Below are 17500 nucleotides of genomic sequence, written 5' to 3' on the forward strand. Positions count from 1 at the left end.
TCAATCATTCTTGCCAAAGTGGAATAAAAAAGGCTTTACAGCTGAGATACCCTTGTTGAAACCCAAGCAGAGGAACACAAGATTACTTTGAAAATCTTCTGATAGGCTATCAATCCAAATCGAACACTGAATCATTGATCAATGCGTCAAAGAAATTTGATGAAAAACTCAAGCGCCATGTGTAATAAAGCCCAGAATTTTTGTTTGTTTCGGTGCTGGTGGTGACAAAAAGTGAAAAAGTAGGAAAATGTTGAACGATTGCCCCATTTCTACTGCACTAAACCCCACTTTTAGAGCAATTGAGATGATAGACTATCATTGATATTCTAGCTAACTTCTGGAGAGTGGAAAACTGCACCTGTGTGTTCCACCACACATCAACTCTCACATTGTTTCGAGAAATTGTAATTTTAAAAAGGAGGAAATTCCTCCTCTAAACTACAAAACCGCGGATTTCCGCAGATCCGAGGAAAACCGTCGGCACTCTTGTTTATAAATAGAAAATCGTCATACACATGCAGATGACACAACTTTTGGGACATTATTTCCAAGATGACTAAAGCACTCCCCAATAACAACGAAAACTATGGACTGCACTAGCAACAAGATATGAAGTGAGTAGAAAAGTGCCAGAAGACAATAGAGAATAATTTTTTTTTTTTTTTCGCGGCGGTGGTGGGGTTTGAACCTGCGACCTTATTGGTACGACAACTCCGCCTGGCAGGTGAGAGCGTGGCTCTACCGTGTGAGCTATCCACGAACACAAAAATATTCGTTTCAAACCCAAAGTCATTTCTAGATCCCTCTCTCACCCACTTCTTGAGATCGCCGATTCGTTCGCCACCATCGCGAAGTAATTTTTGACCAGCAGTTAAGCTTAATAGCCAATATTCTCATCACAAACATATAACATAGAAACGATTGAGACATTGAGTATGCTCCGGTGTATGGGGTGAATTTTTAATTCAGAAAAGTGAGCTAGCACAACGCAAGTCCAGATATGATCTGTGAAGATGCACAGTCAGAAGTGCAGAAAATCACCTTTGTGCTTTATTATCTAAGTACATCAACAAACAATTAATTAAACAATATCTCTGCCATATGCCATTGGAATGAAACATACATCCATACACTATTTTATTTTAGCAGGCATTAGATGTCGCTCGATTAGAGCGATATATAGTTACCTGCTAGGCAGCGCTCAGAAATTATTCGTCCTGACTGCATCGACTTTCCCAAGTTTAGTGTTGTGACCATTTATTCATTGCTCATTTGCCTGAGAGTAACAATAATATAAAAATAAAAATGAGGATTTGTCAACTTTGAGAACCAATTATTGTAAAAAAAAATTATAATAAATAAATAAAAATACTAACAGATGAAACCATTGAGAGGAGTGTAATAGTAATATTCTTTAATACCTGCAACTTCGAACTCAGTCCCAGTGCATGCACCTCAAGCTCGTGCAACAGCAATAGAAAATTTAAAAAATTTAATAATAAATGCAAGATTTCAATGATCTTATAATATTAACTTCCGAAGCGTCACCCCGAAATAATACTGCTTCATTGAGATTGGTCACATTTTTTGGGGTCAGGTTATGTTAATGGGATTTCTACTCACTCAAATATCATGTCCAGGAAATGATTTTATAGTTAAAGCTGAATCATGGCCCTGACCCTTTCACCTTTGAGTTGCCCATCTTTGGTGCTGCCAGGCTGAACACGAACACCACTACAGATACTGGAATGCCATCTGAAATTTAGATTAATCAACATTAATAGTAATGTACAAAACTGAATGTTATAACATCTACAATATATATGCAGGATGCCTACATAAAATGTAAAAAGAGCAAAACACTAAACAAGGGACATTCGAGTTCAAAACCCTCCTTTACCTGGATACCTCTGTATAGAGCTTTTAGACTTGGTGTAGTCTCCTTCGCTCCTCCTCATCTATTAATGATTGGACCAATTTTTATAATTGAACTTGTTTCCTAGGGTGCTGCTTATCTCCAACTCTGCTTTGAATTTATTCAAATTTTTTGCTGATACTGTGGTTTCTTGCAGTTTATTCCAGTTATTTACAATTCTAGATGAAAAAAAGTTCCTTCTTTCATTTGTTTTAAAACGTTCTTTTTTCAGTTTCTTGCTGTTTCCTCGTGTCTGAATGTTCTTGTTTGGTTTAAGGAATCCTGCCTCTACCCTGTCTATTCCCTTTACTATTTTATATGTTTGGATCATATCTCCCCTTCTTCTCCTGTAATCTAAGGTCGGGAGATTTAATTCTTTCAATCTCTCACAGTAGGTTTTTTCTTTCGGGTGTGTGATAAGTTTTGTTGCTCTCCTTTGCACTCTTTCCAAACAGCTTTGTCTCCCTCAAACTTCGGATACCATATGCAGCTTTGATCTAACCATAGTCTTGTAGATGGTAGTCATGTGTTTTGTTTTCAGATTCTTGAAATTTCTTTTCACTATTCCGAGTGTTTTACTAGCCTTAGATTGAACATCTTGAATTTGCTTCTTGAAGTTTAGCTTCCTATCAATAAATACTCCTAGGTCTTTCTTCCCCATTGGATTTCTGCAGGGGTTTTTCTTTCATTATATAGTTTGCTTCTCTGTTGTTTTTTCCTAGGTGAAGAACTGCACATTTATCTACATTGAACTCCATCTGCCATATTTCGGACCATTCTTGAAGCTTTTTCAAATCTTGTTGTAAGGTGTTTCTTTCTTCTTCTGTATTAGCTACTCCATAGAGCTTAGTATCATCGGCAAAGATTTTACATTTAGATGATAGATTGTCTGCAAGTCATTGATATAAATCAGGAAGAGAACTGGTCCCAGTACACTTCCTTGTGAAACTCCACTTGTTACCAGTCTCTCCGTTGATGCTGTTCCATTCACTATCACTTTTTGTCTTCTATCTTTGAGGAATCTCTGACCCATTTGACTGTCTGATCATTAATTTGATACTGTTCCAATTTCCTGATTAGGCGCCAGTGTGGAACTTTGACAAATGCCTTTCTGAAGTTGAGGTATATGACATCTAAATTGTTGCCTAATTCCAGGTCTCTCGTCCAGTCATCCATTGTTTCAAGTAGGTTTGTTACTGTAGACCTTCCCGCCATGAAACCATGTTGATCTTTGCTGAATAGTTTGTTCTTGGTCATATGATCAACCAACTTTAGCCAATAACAGACAGTTAAAACATGAATACATGACGTAAAATCCAGTTAGACCACCAAAACAAAGATAATAGCACAGTGCCAGAATACAAAATCACTAAATAAAAAACGCATTCCAGTCAAAACCCATCATTCAAATTGTCATGCCTGCCCAATGTGTAAGTCACACATATAAAAGCAGGGTTCAAATTTTTTTCTGTACAGCCCATATTTTTGTCAACGAGCACAGAATTACTGGCCAATCTAAAAATTATAAAACTATTTTTACAGATTCATATAAATATAATAATAGTAACTTGCAAACCTTCCTTAAATTAAGGGTAATTCAATCACCCGTTGAATCAAGTGATTTGAACCCGGGACCTTCCAGTTCAGGGTCAAACAACTTCACCACTACTCACTACACTACAGATCCATCTGACCTGTGGAGATATCCAATACAAATTATGTTATTAAGAAGAAATAGAAAAAACAGAATCCACGAAAAGAACTGAATGTCACTTGTATTTTGTTGTTATTGTAAATGTCATTTGCAAATTAGCAGAAAAAACATGCAAAACTAATAATAAATTAGGTTTAGGTCGAGATCAGATTTTTTTTCTATTAGGATTAGTTTTAGTAAAGGTGCTTGGGTGTTTGTTTTTCCTAGTATTAGGGTTAGTTAAAGGTACTAGGTTATAGTTATATTTATTCTTAGGCTTAATCGAGGGAATATTTGAGTTGTTTCCCTTGGCACTAGGAGCTTTCTGAAGGACTCACCTTTTTAGTTTTCATTCTTTTGTTCTTCAATTTTCTCTTAATTTCAAAAATTCGCTTACATTTTCATTCACCTTTCTGGAGGAGGGGGAGGGGCAGGGTAGTATTATTATTGCCATTGCTAGCCAGTTTTTTAAAAAAAAAGAAGATATGAATTTGAACTTGAATCGCAGCAAACCAAACAAGTAATAATAGAATTTAAAAAAATCAAACTCGCCTCTTCAACATAAAGAGAAACAGTTCCATAAACGAAAATACGGTTTTACATTGTCATTAGGTTAGGAAGCCAAAATTGGCCAGGGACCAAGATTTTGATCTCCCTCCGCCTCCTTGTCTCTCTCTACTCAACTCCAAGCCTCTCTCTCTATGAAACTTTAGTTAATATTTATTGGTGGACATATGAAAGTCTATAGCCATAACGCTAATAAGATCTCCCTTTTCATGTGTAGATTTAGTTGCAGTACAAGTGGAGAAGAGATCAGAGTGATGATGTGCTAAGAATAAGAAGATCGACGCGGTTTTCTTTTTGTTTGTTTTTTACGCTACATCCTCAAACTCCAATATAGAAAAAAGGAAAAAAGCATCGTTTCCTAGGGGTGGAGTGACAGATTTGAATACGCTAAGACTAAGAGAGGATGAAAAGCCCTCGACTTATTATTTTACGTCAGCTTAAACTTACTCTTCATGTTGATGCCATTGACCATGTTCCTTTTTCGTTTCAGTTTTGCTTTACCTACTCTAGCAGTAGCTACCTATTATCGAGGCAACTCCACTCCTTTTCTTGTTTTAGTTTTGGCGCGGAAAATTTTATATCGAATTACCCAATAATATACTTTCGAGACAGTAGTCAATATAATTTAATTTATTTACAGCGATGGTTCACCCATGGAGGACACATAGGTACTGCCATACTCTAAATTTATTAAATCCTTTATTTCTTCCATTTTAACTCCAAATATAGATGTCAAATATTCTTAAAAAGCCATTTTATCTAGTTTAACCCAATGTCAATACTATTTTGGTATCGATAAAAAGCAACACGTGACCACGTCGCCATTTTAGCCACGGATTTGGCGAGCACTCCGTCCCACAGGCGAGCCATTGCCAAAGACTGGTGGCGCCATCTGGTGGATCGGGACAAATTGTCTCACTGGCGAGCTATAGCTCGCCTATGGGACAAGCTACTGATATTCATTGGGGGGGGGGGGGGGGGGGGGGGGGGGGGGGGGGGGGGGGGGGGGGGGGGGGGGGAGTTGATAGCTTAGGTGCAAGAGCAGCAAAGGGACCGAGGTCGTTCTCGGTAAGAGTCGAGATTTTTTCCCTACCCCCCCCCCCCCCCCCCCCCCCCCCCCCATACACACACAATATATTGTGATAGACTAGCCTCATGTCCAAGGGTAGCTAGCAATCACTATTGTCCGTTTCACTCAATAGATAGTATGCGCTTGGCTGAGAAGCTCATAACATTGCCATCCGGAAGTATAACGGACCAACACACAAAGCTGTGTGTATCCATGAACATTTATAGTCAGGTTAATACAGTTCAGTGAGCATTACTCATAAACGCGGATGGCAAAAAACAATAACAAAGACCTGAGTGACGTCATCTTCGAACTATCTATAGAGCCCGTGATTAACTCCGGCTCCATGAGATAATGGCTCTGAAGGACTACTGACATTTCTGCCCTACTCTGGAAAAACCGGTATTTAAAAATTTGGCCAGAAAAATCGTCCTTCAACTATCAATAGATTTAAATGACCCTCGTTAAATCGATCTTCGCGAAGTCCCAGGTTTGAGAGTTTTTGCTAAGATGAGGGTCATTTAAATCGATCGATCTTTGAAGGACGAGTTTTCTGGCCAAATTTTAAATACGGTTCGTTTTTCTCCAGAAGTACGACATATTTATTGAAGACTCCAGCCAGTTTTAAACATATTGAAAGGCTGCGGGTATTTTTCAACGATCGTTGCTGAAACTAAAATATGTTTAAAATAAATGTTTTGTCAAAACCAGGATACGTGTTGGCGTCACGTGATTTATAACACGGTTCCTTGAGTCAAGCACCAAAATGGGCGATTTAATTGAGTTTGCGATGAACATAGATGAGGATTTAAATGTATTAAAGTTAAAGATCGCCATACCGTGTCTTCAGTCAGGGGGTCCAGATAGCTCAGTTGGTAGCGCACCCGCTTCACCCACAAAGGGACCGAGATCGATCCCGGGTTTTATAGTTTGAAATCATTCCGGCTTGATACCGGATTGACATATGGGGTGACAAGTGCATTTACTCAATTGATGCTATGAGTTAAGTGAATAAATTCACAACATCCACCAACATCATGACGTAACTACAGTGCTTAATAGGCCATGCCCAACACCCAAAAGCACGTGTGACATTAAACGTTTATAGATGATGTGCGCTTGGCAAAGAAGCTCACAACATTGCCATCCAGATTATAACGGACCGACACATAAAACTAAGTGTACCCATGAACGTTTATAGTCTGGTTTATAGTTTAGTGAGAATGACTGATAAACATGGATGGATGGCAAAGAACAATAACATAGACCTGAGTGGCGTCAATTTCGTTCTATCTATAGATAGTATGCGCTTGGCGAAGAAGCTCATAACATTGCCATCCGGAAGTATAACGGAGCAACACACAAAACTGTGTGTATCCATGAACGTTTATAGTCAGGTTAATACAGTTCAGTGAGCATTTATCATAAACGCGTTGATAGCTTAGGTGCAAGAGCAGCAAAGGGACCGAGGTCGTTCTCGGTAAGAGTCGAGATTTTTTCCCTACCCCCCCCCCCCCATACACACACAATATATTGTGATAGACTAGCCTCATGTCCAAGGGTAGCTAGCAATCACTATTGTCCGTTTCACTCAATAGATAGTATGCGCTTGGCTGAGAAGCTCATAACATTGCCATCCGGAAGTATAACGGACCAACACACAAAGCTGTGTGTATCCATGAACATTTATAGTCAGGTTAATACAGTTCAGTGAGCATTACTCATAAACGCGGATGGCAAAAAACAATAACAAAGACCTGAGTGACGTCATCTTCGAACTATCTATAGAGCCCGTGATTAACTCCGGCTCCATGAGATAATGGCTCTGAAGGACTACTGACATTTCTGCCCTACTCTGGAAAAACCGGTATTTAAAAATTTGGCCAGAAAAATCGTCCTTCAACTATCAATAGATTTAAATGACCCTCGTTAAATCGATCTTCGCGAAGTCCCAGGTTTGAGAGTTTTTGCTAAGATGAGGGTCATTTAAATCGATCGATCTTTGAAGGACGAGTTTTCTGGCCAAATTTTAAATACGGTTCGTTTTTCTCCAGAAGTACGACATATTTTATTGAAGACTCCAGCCAGTTTTAAACATATTGAAAGGCTGCGGGTATTTTTCAACGATCGTTGCTGAAACTAAAATATGTTTAAAATAAATGTTTTGTCAAAACCAGGATACGTGTTGGCGTCACGTGATTTATAACACGGTTCCTTGAGTCAAGCACCAAAATGGGCGATTTAATTGAGTTTGCGATGAACATAGATGAGGATTTAAATGTATTAAAGTTAAAGATCGCCATACCGTGTCTTCAGTCAGGGGGTCCAGATAGCTCAGTTGGTAGCGCACCCGCTTCACCCACAAAGGGACCGAGATCGATCCCGGTTTTATAGTTTGAAATCATTCCGGCTTGATACCGGATTGACATATGGGGTGACAAGTGCATTTACTCAATTGATGCTATGAGTTAAGTGAATAAATTCACAACATCCACCAACATCATGACGTAACTACAGTGCTTAATAGGCCATGCCCAACACCCAAAAGCACGTGTGACATTAAACGTTTATAGATGATGTGCGCTTGGCAAAGAAGCTCACAACATTGCCATCCAGATTATAACGGACCGACACATAAAACTAAGTGTACCCATGAACGTTTATAGTCTGGTTTATAGTTTAGTGAGAATGACTGATAAACATGGATGGATGGCAAAGAACAATAACATAGACCTGAGTGGCGTCAATTTCGTTCTATCTATAGATAGTATGCGCTTGGCGAAGAAGCTCATAACATTGCCATCCGGAAGTATAACGGACCAACACACAAAACTGTGTGTATCCATGAACGTTTATAGTCAGGTTAATACAGTTCAGTGAGCATTTATCATAAACGCGGATGGCAAAAAACAATAACAAAGACATGAGTGACGTCATCTTCGTTCTATCTATAGTCTGATTGATGAAATTTAGTGACCACACGTCATAGAAATGGCGGGCTAAAAACAATAACAAAGAGGTGGATGACGTCTATTTCGTATCTTCTATAGATAGTGTACATTTGGCTTAGAAGCTCACAATCCAACACACAAAACTGTGTGTAACTATGACCTTTTATAGTCTGGATAATACAGTTAAGTGAGAAATACTCATAAACGTGGATGGCAAAAAACAATAACAAAGACCCGAGTGACGTCAACTTCATTCTATCTATAGGTGGGTGCGTTTTTATGGCTAAATTCTAATAATTGTGACGATGCGAAGTCAAGAACATCATCGTTTTCGATTCCCTCTTCACTTGTTGTTGTTTTGTAGACGACCTGTTCGTGCTTAGTTATCACTAAATTATATCATTCAGACTTTTGAAGGAACGAAATTAACGTCTTTCGGCTTTGTTTATTTCCAGGTAGCTATTTTGGTGATTAGTTCTCACGAAGTTATATTAATCAGACTAATGGTCAAGCTCACACACCGTTTTATTTGTTGGTATATTTAATCTGGCTGGCGGATGTTGTGAGTATTTTACCTAAACGCATAATATCAATTCACGCTTATTCAAACATTATGAGCGATGAGCACTAAGGCAGAATTCATTTTTTTTTTTTTTTAAAATAAAAAAATATGAAGAGACTCCGATAATAATATTACATGTCAAGGTCACCACATGATGTGAGGACAGTGACCTTTAACCCCAACCAGACTCACACTTATGCTCCGTGCATTGTGCTGTGAACATCGTTGAACTAAAATATATAAAAAAAATTTTATTTTAAATGACAGGCGTGCAAAACTCAGTGGTGTGTCGTGTTGGATAAATAAACAAAGCCCTTGCTTCTCTCGCAATGTGTGAGTAACGCATCATTATTTATATTATTATTATCTCCCGTTGCAGGCGGCAAGCGTGACACACAGACGAAAATAAGAACACGTGTGTAGCAAGAACGATGTGACTCGTGACCCTTCACCTCCAAACGTTATTATGTCGGGTTGGATGATCCAGATGCTGGATGGAAATTGAATTTATTGATAGAATGAATTTGACGTTATAACTCAAGTCTTTGTTATTCTTTTTTTGCCATCCACGCTTATGAGTAATTCTCACTAAACTGTATTAACCTGACTGTAAACGTTCAAGATTACACATGGTTTTGTGTGTTTATCCGTTTTAGATAGTATGGGCTTGGCTGAGAAACTCACAACATTGCCATCCGGAAGTATTACGGACCAACACATAAAACTATGTGTAACCGTAAACGTTTATAATCTGGTGAATACAATTTAGTGAGAATTACTCATAAATGTGGATGGCAAAAAAGCAATAACAAGAGTCGATTGACGTCAACTTCTATAGATAGAATGCTCTTGGCCAAGGAGTTCACAACATTGCCATCCGGAAGTATAACGGACCAACACACAAACTCTGTGTAACCTTGAACTTTTATAGTCTGGTTAATACAGTTTAGTGAGAACAACTCACAAACGCGGATGGCAAAAACAATAACAAAAGCCTGAGTGACGTCATCTGCATACTAAATCTATAGTTTGATGTCATTTTTAAAAGGTTTTTACACCGTCAAGTGAGTTGTCGTTAGTAGAGCTCAAGGAAACGAGTGTGGTTGACCTATTGAATACAACTCACGATTTGTTTTCTTTTGTGGCCAAAGACTTGTCTGTTTGGTCAGTGTCAGGCAAAAGATAGAATGCGCTTGGCCAAGGAGTTCACAACATTGCCATCCGGAAGTATAACGGACCAACACACAAACTCTGTGTAACCATGAACTTTTATAGTCTGGTTAATACAGTTGAGTGAGAACAACTCACAAACGCGGATGACAAAAACAATAACAAAGACCTGAGTGACGTCATCTGCATACTATCTATAGATAGTTCGATTAATTGCTGTTCGGTTAATACAGTTCAGTGAGCATTACTCATAAACGCGGATGGCAAAAAACAATGACAAAGACCTGAGTGACGTCATCTTCGAACTATCTATAAATTAACGATGGCTACGGTTTGAGTTGACGAAGGCCGCGGTCAGGCTATGTTAATGAAGGCCACGATCAGATCGTTGCTGTCTGTATCTTTCGGTGTGTTACAATATTGATCTTTTATTTTCCCTTTTATGTTAGAGCATCCATTAAATGTGCTCAAACCTCTTTACAAGTGCTCTAATTCACCCTATTTATTTCTTCCCTTCATGTCTACCCCCCCCCCCCCACCCCCCAATACATATCTTCGTAGCCAAATTTATTATTCAACAAAATGCAATTAAAGACCATTTTATTGTGTCTTGTTGATCTCCAGACGAAGGTTTAGAGTCGACACGTTGTTTGTCTTATGTTATTGTCTCCAGTCATATAAGTCACACTTATGTTGTTCACATTATTTATCTCTCTATCTAAACTGGTTCATTAAGGTGCCTCTAGCTGCAAGGAGGTCCCATGCCAATTGATGCACTCGACATGAAGAACGAGACATGACGATTGCAATGCAGTATTAAGATTTTTTTTTTCGACGTAGAGATGACGTAGACTAGGGTACTCATTTTACACCTGAGTAGCCTACATACGGTAAGAGAGTTGCTCTTCATTTACAAACAATCAGTTTAAGCCCTTAACGTTTAGAAATGAATGGGTGCTGACTTGGTTGTGTTTTTATCATTAAAAACTAGTTTAACATACAGTGTTCACTGTGACTCTATCATGGTAACTGTGCATGTTCTTTACATTGTTAATAAACAACAGCTGTGCGGAGACACGCCAAAGCCCATCAAACCATTGGCCGTCGTCCTTAGGTACCCTATGATTGCCAGATTGATTTCACAAAATATGTGAAACTAGTCATAAAATAAAAATAAATTGAACTTTTATTTTTCTAACATCGATTTTCCCCTAAAACGCACTTGATAAATAAATCACACCTTTATTTCCCCGCTGCCATATGTCTCAAGCAGATATTATATTCACATTGTATAGTGAGTGCGAAAACGTATATTTTGTATATTAAGTGTTCGTTTGTTATCAAATGAGTAACGTTTTGTGGTTTGAATATGCGAAAAAACTTCCAAAATGACAATACAATTTTCCCCATACAAATTGGCTTTTTAGAAAAAAAAAAAAAAAAGATTAAATTTAAATGGAAGTTTGTGCTAGCAGCGCCAAATTGGTATTCCTGCTGTGAGCTTATTGTATGATCATATTGAACTTTGAACTTTTATGACACACGTGACCTTGACATTTCCGCTTTGCCCCAACCCTGCATCACTTTGACAAGCAGGGTTGCCAGTTTGGCATTTTAAATGCCAGATTCCAAAAATCTGGCATTTTTGAAAACCGTTTGGCATTAGAAAAATCATTTGGCATTTGGCATTTTCATTTGGCATTTTCTTTTCTTGTATATTATACTTCAAATGACACCTTTTCTTAATTATTTCTAAACGCGTAAAAACAAACATCTTCACATTTCTTTTTCATTCTTAAAATCCAACCGTGGTGTAGTGGTTTAGCACTCCACTTAGTAGTCAGTAGGTAAATAATTACCCCAACAGGAAATTTAGTATAATTCAAAAAAAAAAAAAAATAAATAAAAAAAAAAATAAAAGAAAAGAAAAGAAAACACGCAAGCCACCAGGATATGATAGTAAATTGTCTATCAAAAGTGAGTAGTTTTCTTAGTGGGGGTGGGAGTCAACAGACTTTGGCATCTTTTTGAGTGTTTTGGCATTTTTTGAGTCTTCCCCTGGCATTTTGTTGAAAAATAATCTGGCAACCCTGTTGACAAGTCTGCTTGCTTGATAGACATCGGACACCGGCTTGTGGTAACGTATTGTATTCATTTACTATAATTCACTCGTTTCTTGCGCATTTTCACGATTTATGCATTAACTGCTTGATTAATCAATACGAAGAACCTGTCATTACAAAAACATAATCTCATGCTCTGGTTTTCTTGCAAAGAGCGAACGTGGCGGAGTTTTTTTTTCTGTCTGCTGGAGAAAAAAAAATGTTATGGATTAACCTTAGGCAATCTGGGCCAAGGATTTCTATAAAGCAGACAATATTCCATTGTCAAATTAGCTTTGCTAAACATTTTATTGACAGTCAAGTCTGTGTTTTCTATCGATGTTTTCTTGAGTTAATGAAACAATTTGGGGGAGATGAAGATAATGATTTACGGCCAACATGTATTCTCTCCTCTTACTCAACTCCCCTCTTTTGTCCTCATCACTCTCCTCATCACTCTCGTCTTTCTCTTACCTCAGGGCATGAACCCTCATCTTTTTTCTTAATGTAGGGAACGCATTTTTGTTGTGTATTCTGAATTGCATTAGTCCCCAGCTGTGTTGTTGTGAACTGTTTTATGTCCGTGAAGAACTGTGGGTTCGTGAGTCTTGTGTGTTGTTTCTTCTTTGTGTGTGTGTGTGTGTGTGTGTGTGTGACGTAACTGGCTATAAAAGCCCATGCATGCATCTAGTCTCTCTCTGTGCTCCTTTGAATTGTGACTGACTATAGTTTCCCCTGCTATGGATTAATATTTTCTAGATATACATACGTTTGTGTGCTTTAAGGTATTTCGCGTGTTGGAAACCACGCCCGAGATAGCTAGAGATTTAGGCTGCGGCTATTCGGACTCGTCTGAGAGGGTCAAGAATAGTCCACCAGACAACCCACCGGAAATTTTGCCTGCAAGGAATGAGCTACCAATTAGCTGTGATCCACCATCGATAGCAGAGATTGTGGGTGCCATTAACAAGATGAAAAGGGGGAAAGCTGCTGGACCAGACCAGATTCCACCAGAGGCTCTAAAAGTTGATGCTGAAAGAAATGCTGAGGCCCTACACCCACTATTTGAGAGAATCTGGAATGACGGGATATTCCCAACGGATTGGAAGGAAGGACATCTTATCAAGCTTCCAAAGAAAGGGGACCTCATTAAACAGCCTCTCGGAATCAATTGGTCTAAGAATTCACCCTGCAAAGTCAAAGGTCATAAGGATAGGTACGCGTCAAAGGGAGATAATCATAGTATTAGATCAGGAACTTGAAGATATATATAGACACTTTCTGCTATCTCGGGAGTATAATTGACAAGGATGGAGGCACGGAAGCAGAGGTGAACGCACGGATAGGAAAGGCACAGGCTGCATTCACATCTTTGGACAGAGTTTGGAGAACTAGAGATATCTCCCTTCGACTGAAGCTAAGACTTTTCAACTCAAACATATATAAAGTCTGTCCTGCAGTAGGGATGTGAAACTTGGAACGCATCACAGGCATGTATAAGGAGGGTACAGATTTTCGTAAACGGGTGCATGCGTAAGCTACAGAATAAAATGGATGGATAGAATAAAATATGAAGTATGAAAAAAAACACCTCAGAACCCAGTGGGAGAGGGAATAGGAAGAAGACGATGGAGGTGGATTGGACACACCCTTAGAAAGAATGACTCCACTATAACATAACATAATAATAATAATAATAATAATAATAATACTTTATTGCATCCCAAAAAGGAAATTTTTTGTACAGACGTGTTATAATTTACATAATAAGATAAAAATACAATGGAAATAGGATGTATAATATATGAAAAAGGAGTAGCTCCATTACCAGAGCTGCGCTTTATAATATGAATAATTTCAACACTGTAAAATAGTCAAAACTGTCACAATAAATTAAAAATTGAAAAGATTGCAAAACAAATAAATTAATAATTTAATATTTACATTTTTTGAAACTAAAAATGCGAAATAATTGTATAAAATGATTATTGCTTGTTGTTATAAAGCCTAATACTGGACGGCAGAAATGATTTTCGGTGTCTCTCTGTTTTCGTTGAAATAGAGAAAGGGCGACCACTTCTTTCTGACATAATAACTGATGGTCTTAGTGGATGATACTGGTCATTTAATATTTTAGTTATTTTATTTATACAAAATTTCTCGTATAAAAGATCTACATCGTCAACATCATTTATATAGCGTTTAATAGATTTTTTAATATTTGAATTTATTTTGTTCCTTTCCACTGCTAAGCAATTGCCTCCCAAGCTGTTATACAAAATGACAAAACACTTTCGATTACTGCTCTATAAAATAATGTGCAGAGGGTTTTATCTATTCTAAACTGAGAGAGTTTTGATAAAAAATATGTACGTCTGCACATCTTATGCCTAATTATTTTCAAGTGTTCATCCCACTTGAGCCTGTCATCAATTGTTACACCAAGGTATTTGTAGTGAGGAACTCGCTGGACGAATTGGTCCTTTAATTTTAACGGTTCTATCGGTTCCTTCACTCTCCTAAAGTCAATCACTAGCTCCTTTGTCTTGCTTATGTTAAGCTCTAGGTGGTGGGCATCACACCAAGACACAAATCTATCAATTTCTTGCCTATAAGCCACTTCGTTGCCATTTGTTATGAGGCCTTGAAGAGCGGTGTCATCTGCAAACTTTATCAAAGGTACACTCAGGTTTTGACTTCTACAGTCATTCGTGTATATTGTGAATAATACAGGGGACAATACACAACCTTGAGGAGCACCAGTATTTGTAGTTATACAGGAAGATATATTTTGTCCTAATTGAACATATTGTGCTCTCTCCGTAAGAAATTCGAGCACCCAAGCAATTATATACTTGTTTAGATTCAGACTAGTCAATTTTTGAACAACCAACTGAGGTTGCATTGTATTGAACGCTGAAGAAAAATCTGCGAAAAGCAATCTGCAATAGCTCTTAGCGTGATCTAGATGCCTGTAGATGTTGTTTGTAAACAGCAAAATGGCATCCTCTACGCCACGTCCTGGTTTGTAAGCAAATTGATGACTATCACTCAATGGCATAAACTGGTTCCTAATTTTAACAAGAACAAGTTTTTCTAAAGATTTCATGACTATTGAAGTCAGTGCAACAGGTCTGAGATCGTTCATAGATTCAAGTTTTTCTTTTTTTGGAACAGGAATAATTTTTGAAGTTTTCCAAATTTCAGGGATCGAAACGCATTGGAGGGACCAGTTAAAAATATGTGTATAAATGGGGGACAGTTGATGGGCACATTCTTTTAATAATTTTCCTTTCAATCCATCCGGCCCAGCAGCCTTCCTCTCGTTTAGTTTCGAAAATACGAATCTCGTTTCTTCTTCACTGACCTCAATAGTCATTTCATCTTCCAAAGCCCTGTCTAATTTATGTTTTTCATTTTCAATATCAAATTTGTTTGCTGTGTCAAAACGTGAATAAAATTTATTTAGAGTTTCAATTTCGATATCTTCAGATATAATCGTGGGCTTTGGATTATAGTTAACAGCAGTTTTAAGCCCCCGCCACGTGTCCCGTATATCCCCAGAAGAAAAGCATTTTTCAATTTTATTTTTGTACTTGTCTCTACAACTGGATATTACTCTCTTTATCTCTTTTTGTTTTGTTTTCAGATCTTTTTTATTTCTGCTAGTAAAGAGAGTTTTCTTTTGGTTCAATAAAAGTTTTAGATCTTTTGTTATCCAAGGCTTGTTGTTAGGATAATATTTTATTTCTTTTTTACAAGACACGAGCTGTTCACAGAATTTTAAATACTCACCCACACAGTCATTCAGCTCATCCACACTATCACATGATTCGATAAAAACATTCCAGTCAGTGCATTCAAAACAACCACGCAAATCTTCACACACACTTCCGTTCCAGATCTGTACACTTTTCTTTACTGGTTTTACACGTTTAAAAACAGGGCGGTAGGTGGGGAGTAGCAAGAGCATGCAGTGGTCAGATAAACCCAATGGGGCACGGGGTAAACATTTGTAACTATTTTTAATATTACACAGGAATAAATCTAATGTTTTTTTTGTCCCTTGTCTCGCAGTCCACGTATTGATGAAGTCCCGGGAGAGTGAAATCTTTACATTGGTTAAAATCACCAGTGACCATCAATACGGCATCTGGCGACTTCATTTGAATGTCCTGTATTTCTTTCTTCAAAATATTTTTCGCTGTGTTGTTGTCTGATGATGGTAGAATGTAGACGTTGATGATGATGACATGAGTAAATTCCCGGGGTAGATAATAAGGTCGTGACGAAACAGTAATAAATTCAATATAATCGTCACAATACATTTTCTTTATTTGACAATTATTGGGGTGGCACCATTTGTTGTTAATATATGTGCACACCCCACCCCCAGTTCGTTTATTTACATTAGTCCGATCTCCTCGAAATAGTGAGTATTGTTCAATATCAAAACATGATGATGGTATGTGAGGAGAGAGCCAAGTCTCTGTTAAAGCTATTATGGAGGCTTGACGATAGTCATTATTGTAACGACACAGTGAAAACAGTTCATCAATTTTATTCTTTAATGATCTTACATTACCTGTCACTACACAGGGTAAAAATGGACGAAAAGGCCGTCTGTTGAATTTTGTTTTTATTCCTCCTTTTCTCCCCTCTTTCTTACTTTAATAAACGATGTGTCAATAGTGGGTGGTGGGGGTGACACGGGTTGGAGGGATCGGAGAGTCTCTGGAGTATATATTATCGATAGGCTTTTGGCAGCAAAATCACAGGCTAAAAAACAAAGAAAGTATTGGACTAGAACCCTCAGGGCAGAAGATCAAGGGGAAGGCCACGAGGAACATGGAGAAGAATTAAAGAAGCTGATATACAGTGAAGTGATAAAAAAAAGTTAGCTCAGGATAGAGAAGGATGGAAACTTTTTGGCCTATACCCTGACTCAGGGTGAAAGAGGCAATGATGATGATGATGATTTGATCAGTGAGGAAATGGTTTTTTGGGTTTTTTTTTTTTGCTTTCTTGTCTTTTCTTCTATCCACTGGATGGTGCCAGGGATGAAATTTACCTTTCTTCCTTTTTACTGGTGCAGAAATGACGTAAATGTGCCGTAAATGCTGTAAATCTCCTAAAACAGGCCATCCTGTGGCCTCTGAGTTAATTGTCTGTTAGATCAATAGATAAGTTGTCAAAGTTCTGTCATCTTTCTTTAATTGCTTTTTTTTCGTCAAATGTATTCGTCTGATCTGCCAATCACCCCTGTGTCTTACAAACTGTCTCAAACACGGAAATGATGGGTTTTCTTACAAACTGTCTCAAACACGGAAATGGGTTTTCTCTGTGAAGCTTTGTGGTTTGGTGGCGACGCGGTTACTTACCTGCTGGTCCCTGGTTTGAGTCCAGTGGACAAGACTCTGTCCCTGTGTTGTCTCACTGTACTCAGGTGTGAAATGAGTTCCTGGCTGATA

General features: G+C 38.1%; 2 protein-coding genes and 1 long non-coding RNA gene across 5 annotated transcripts in view; 2 read left to right on the forward strand and 1 right to left on the reverse strand.

The window, feature by feature from the left end:
• LOC144958023 (uncharacterized) overlaps window positions 1-17500 on the forward strand; it is a 127957-nt gene that overhangs the window by 85008 nt on the left and 25449 nt on the right. The gene's annotated exons all lie outside the window — the stretch shown is intronic.
• On the reverse strand, window positions 473-4652 carry LOC144958029 (uncharacterized). 3 transcript variants are annotated; one of them, XR_013642310.1, is made up of 3 exons: window positions 4623-4652; window positions 1624-3609; window positions 473-1276 (listed from the first exon to the last, which is right to left on the reverse strand). It is a non-coding gene; the product is annotated as an uncharacterized LOC144958029 (long non-coding RNA). The 3 variants fall into 3 exon arrangements; XR_013642311.1 differs by lacking the exon at window positions 4623-4652 and having other exon boundaries at window positions 1624-1755; window positions 3492-3653; XR_013642309.1 differs by lacking the exon at window positions 4623-4652 and having other exon boundaries at window positions 1624-3653.
• LOC144958024 (HIG1 domain family member 1A, mitochondrial-like) overlaps window positions 12023-17500 on the forward strand; it is a 22267-nt gene continuing 16789 nt past the window's right edge. Inside the window, exon 1 of the mRNA XM_078889617.1 lies at window positions 12023-12064. The gene's annotated coding sequence lies outside the window, so the exon portion shown is untranslated. The remainder of the gene's footprint in view (window positions 12065-17500) is intronic.

Source organism: Berghia stephanieae, chromosome 12 (assembly GCF_034508935.2).
Source record: "Berghia stephanieae isolate SIO BIC M18660-M18661 chromosome 12, UCSD_Bste_1.3, whole genome shotgun sequence".
NCBI classification, from domain to species: Eukaryota; Metazoa; Mollusca; class Gastropoda; order Nudibranchia; family Aeolidiidae; genus Berghia; species Berghia stephanieae.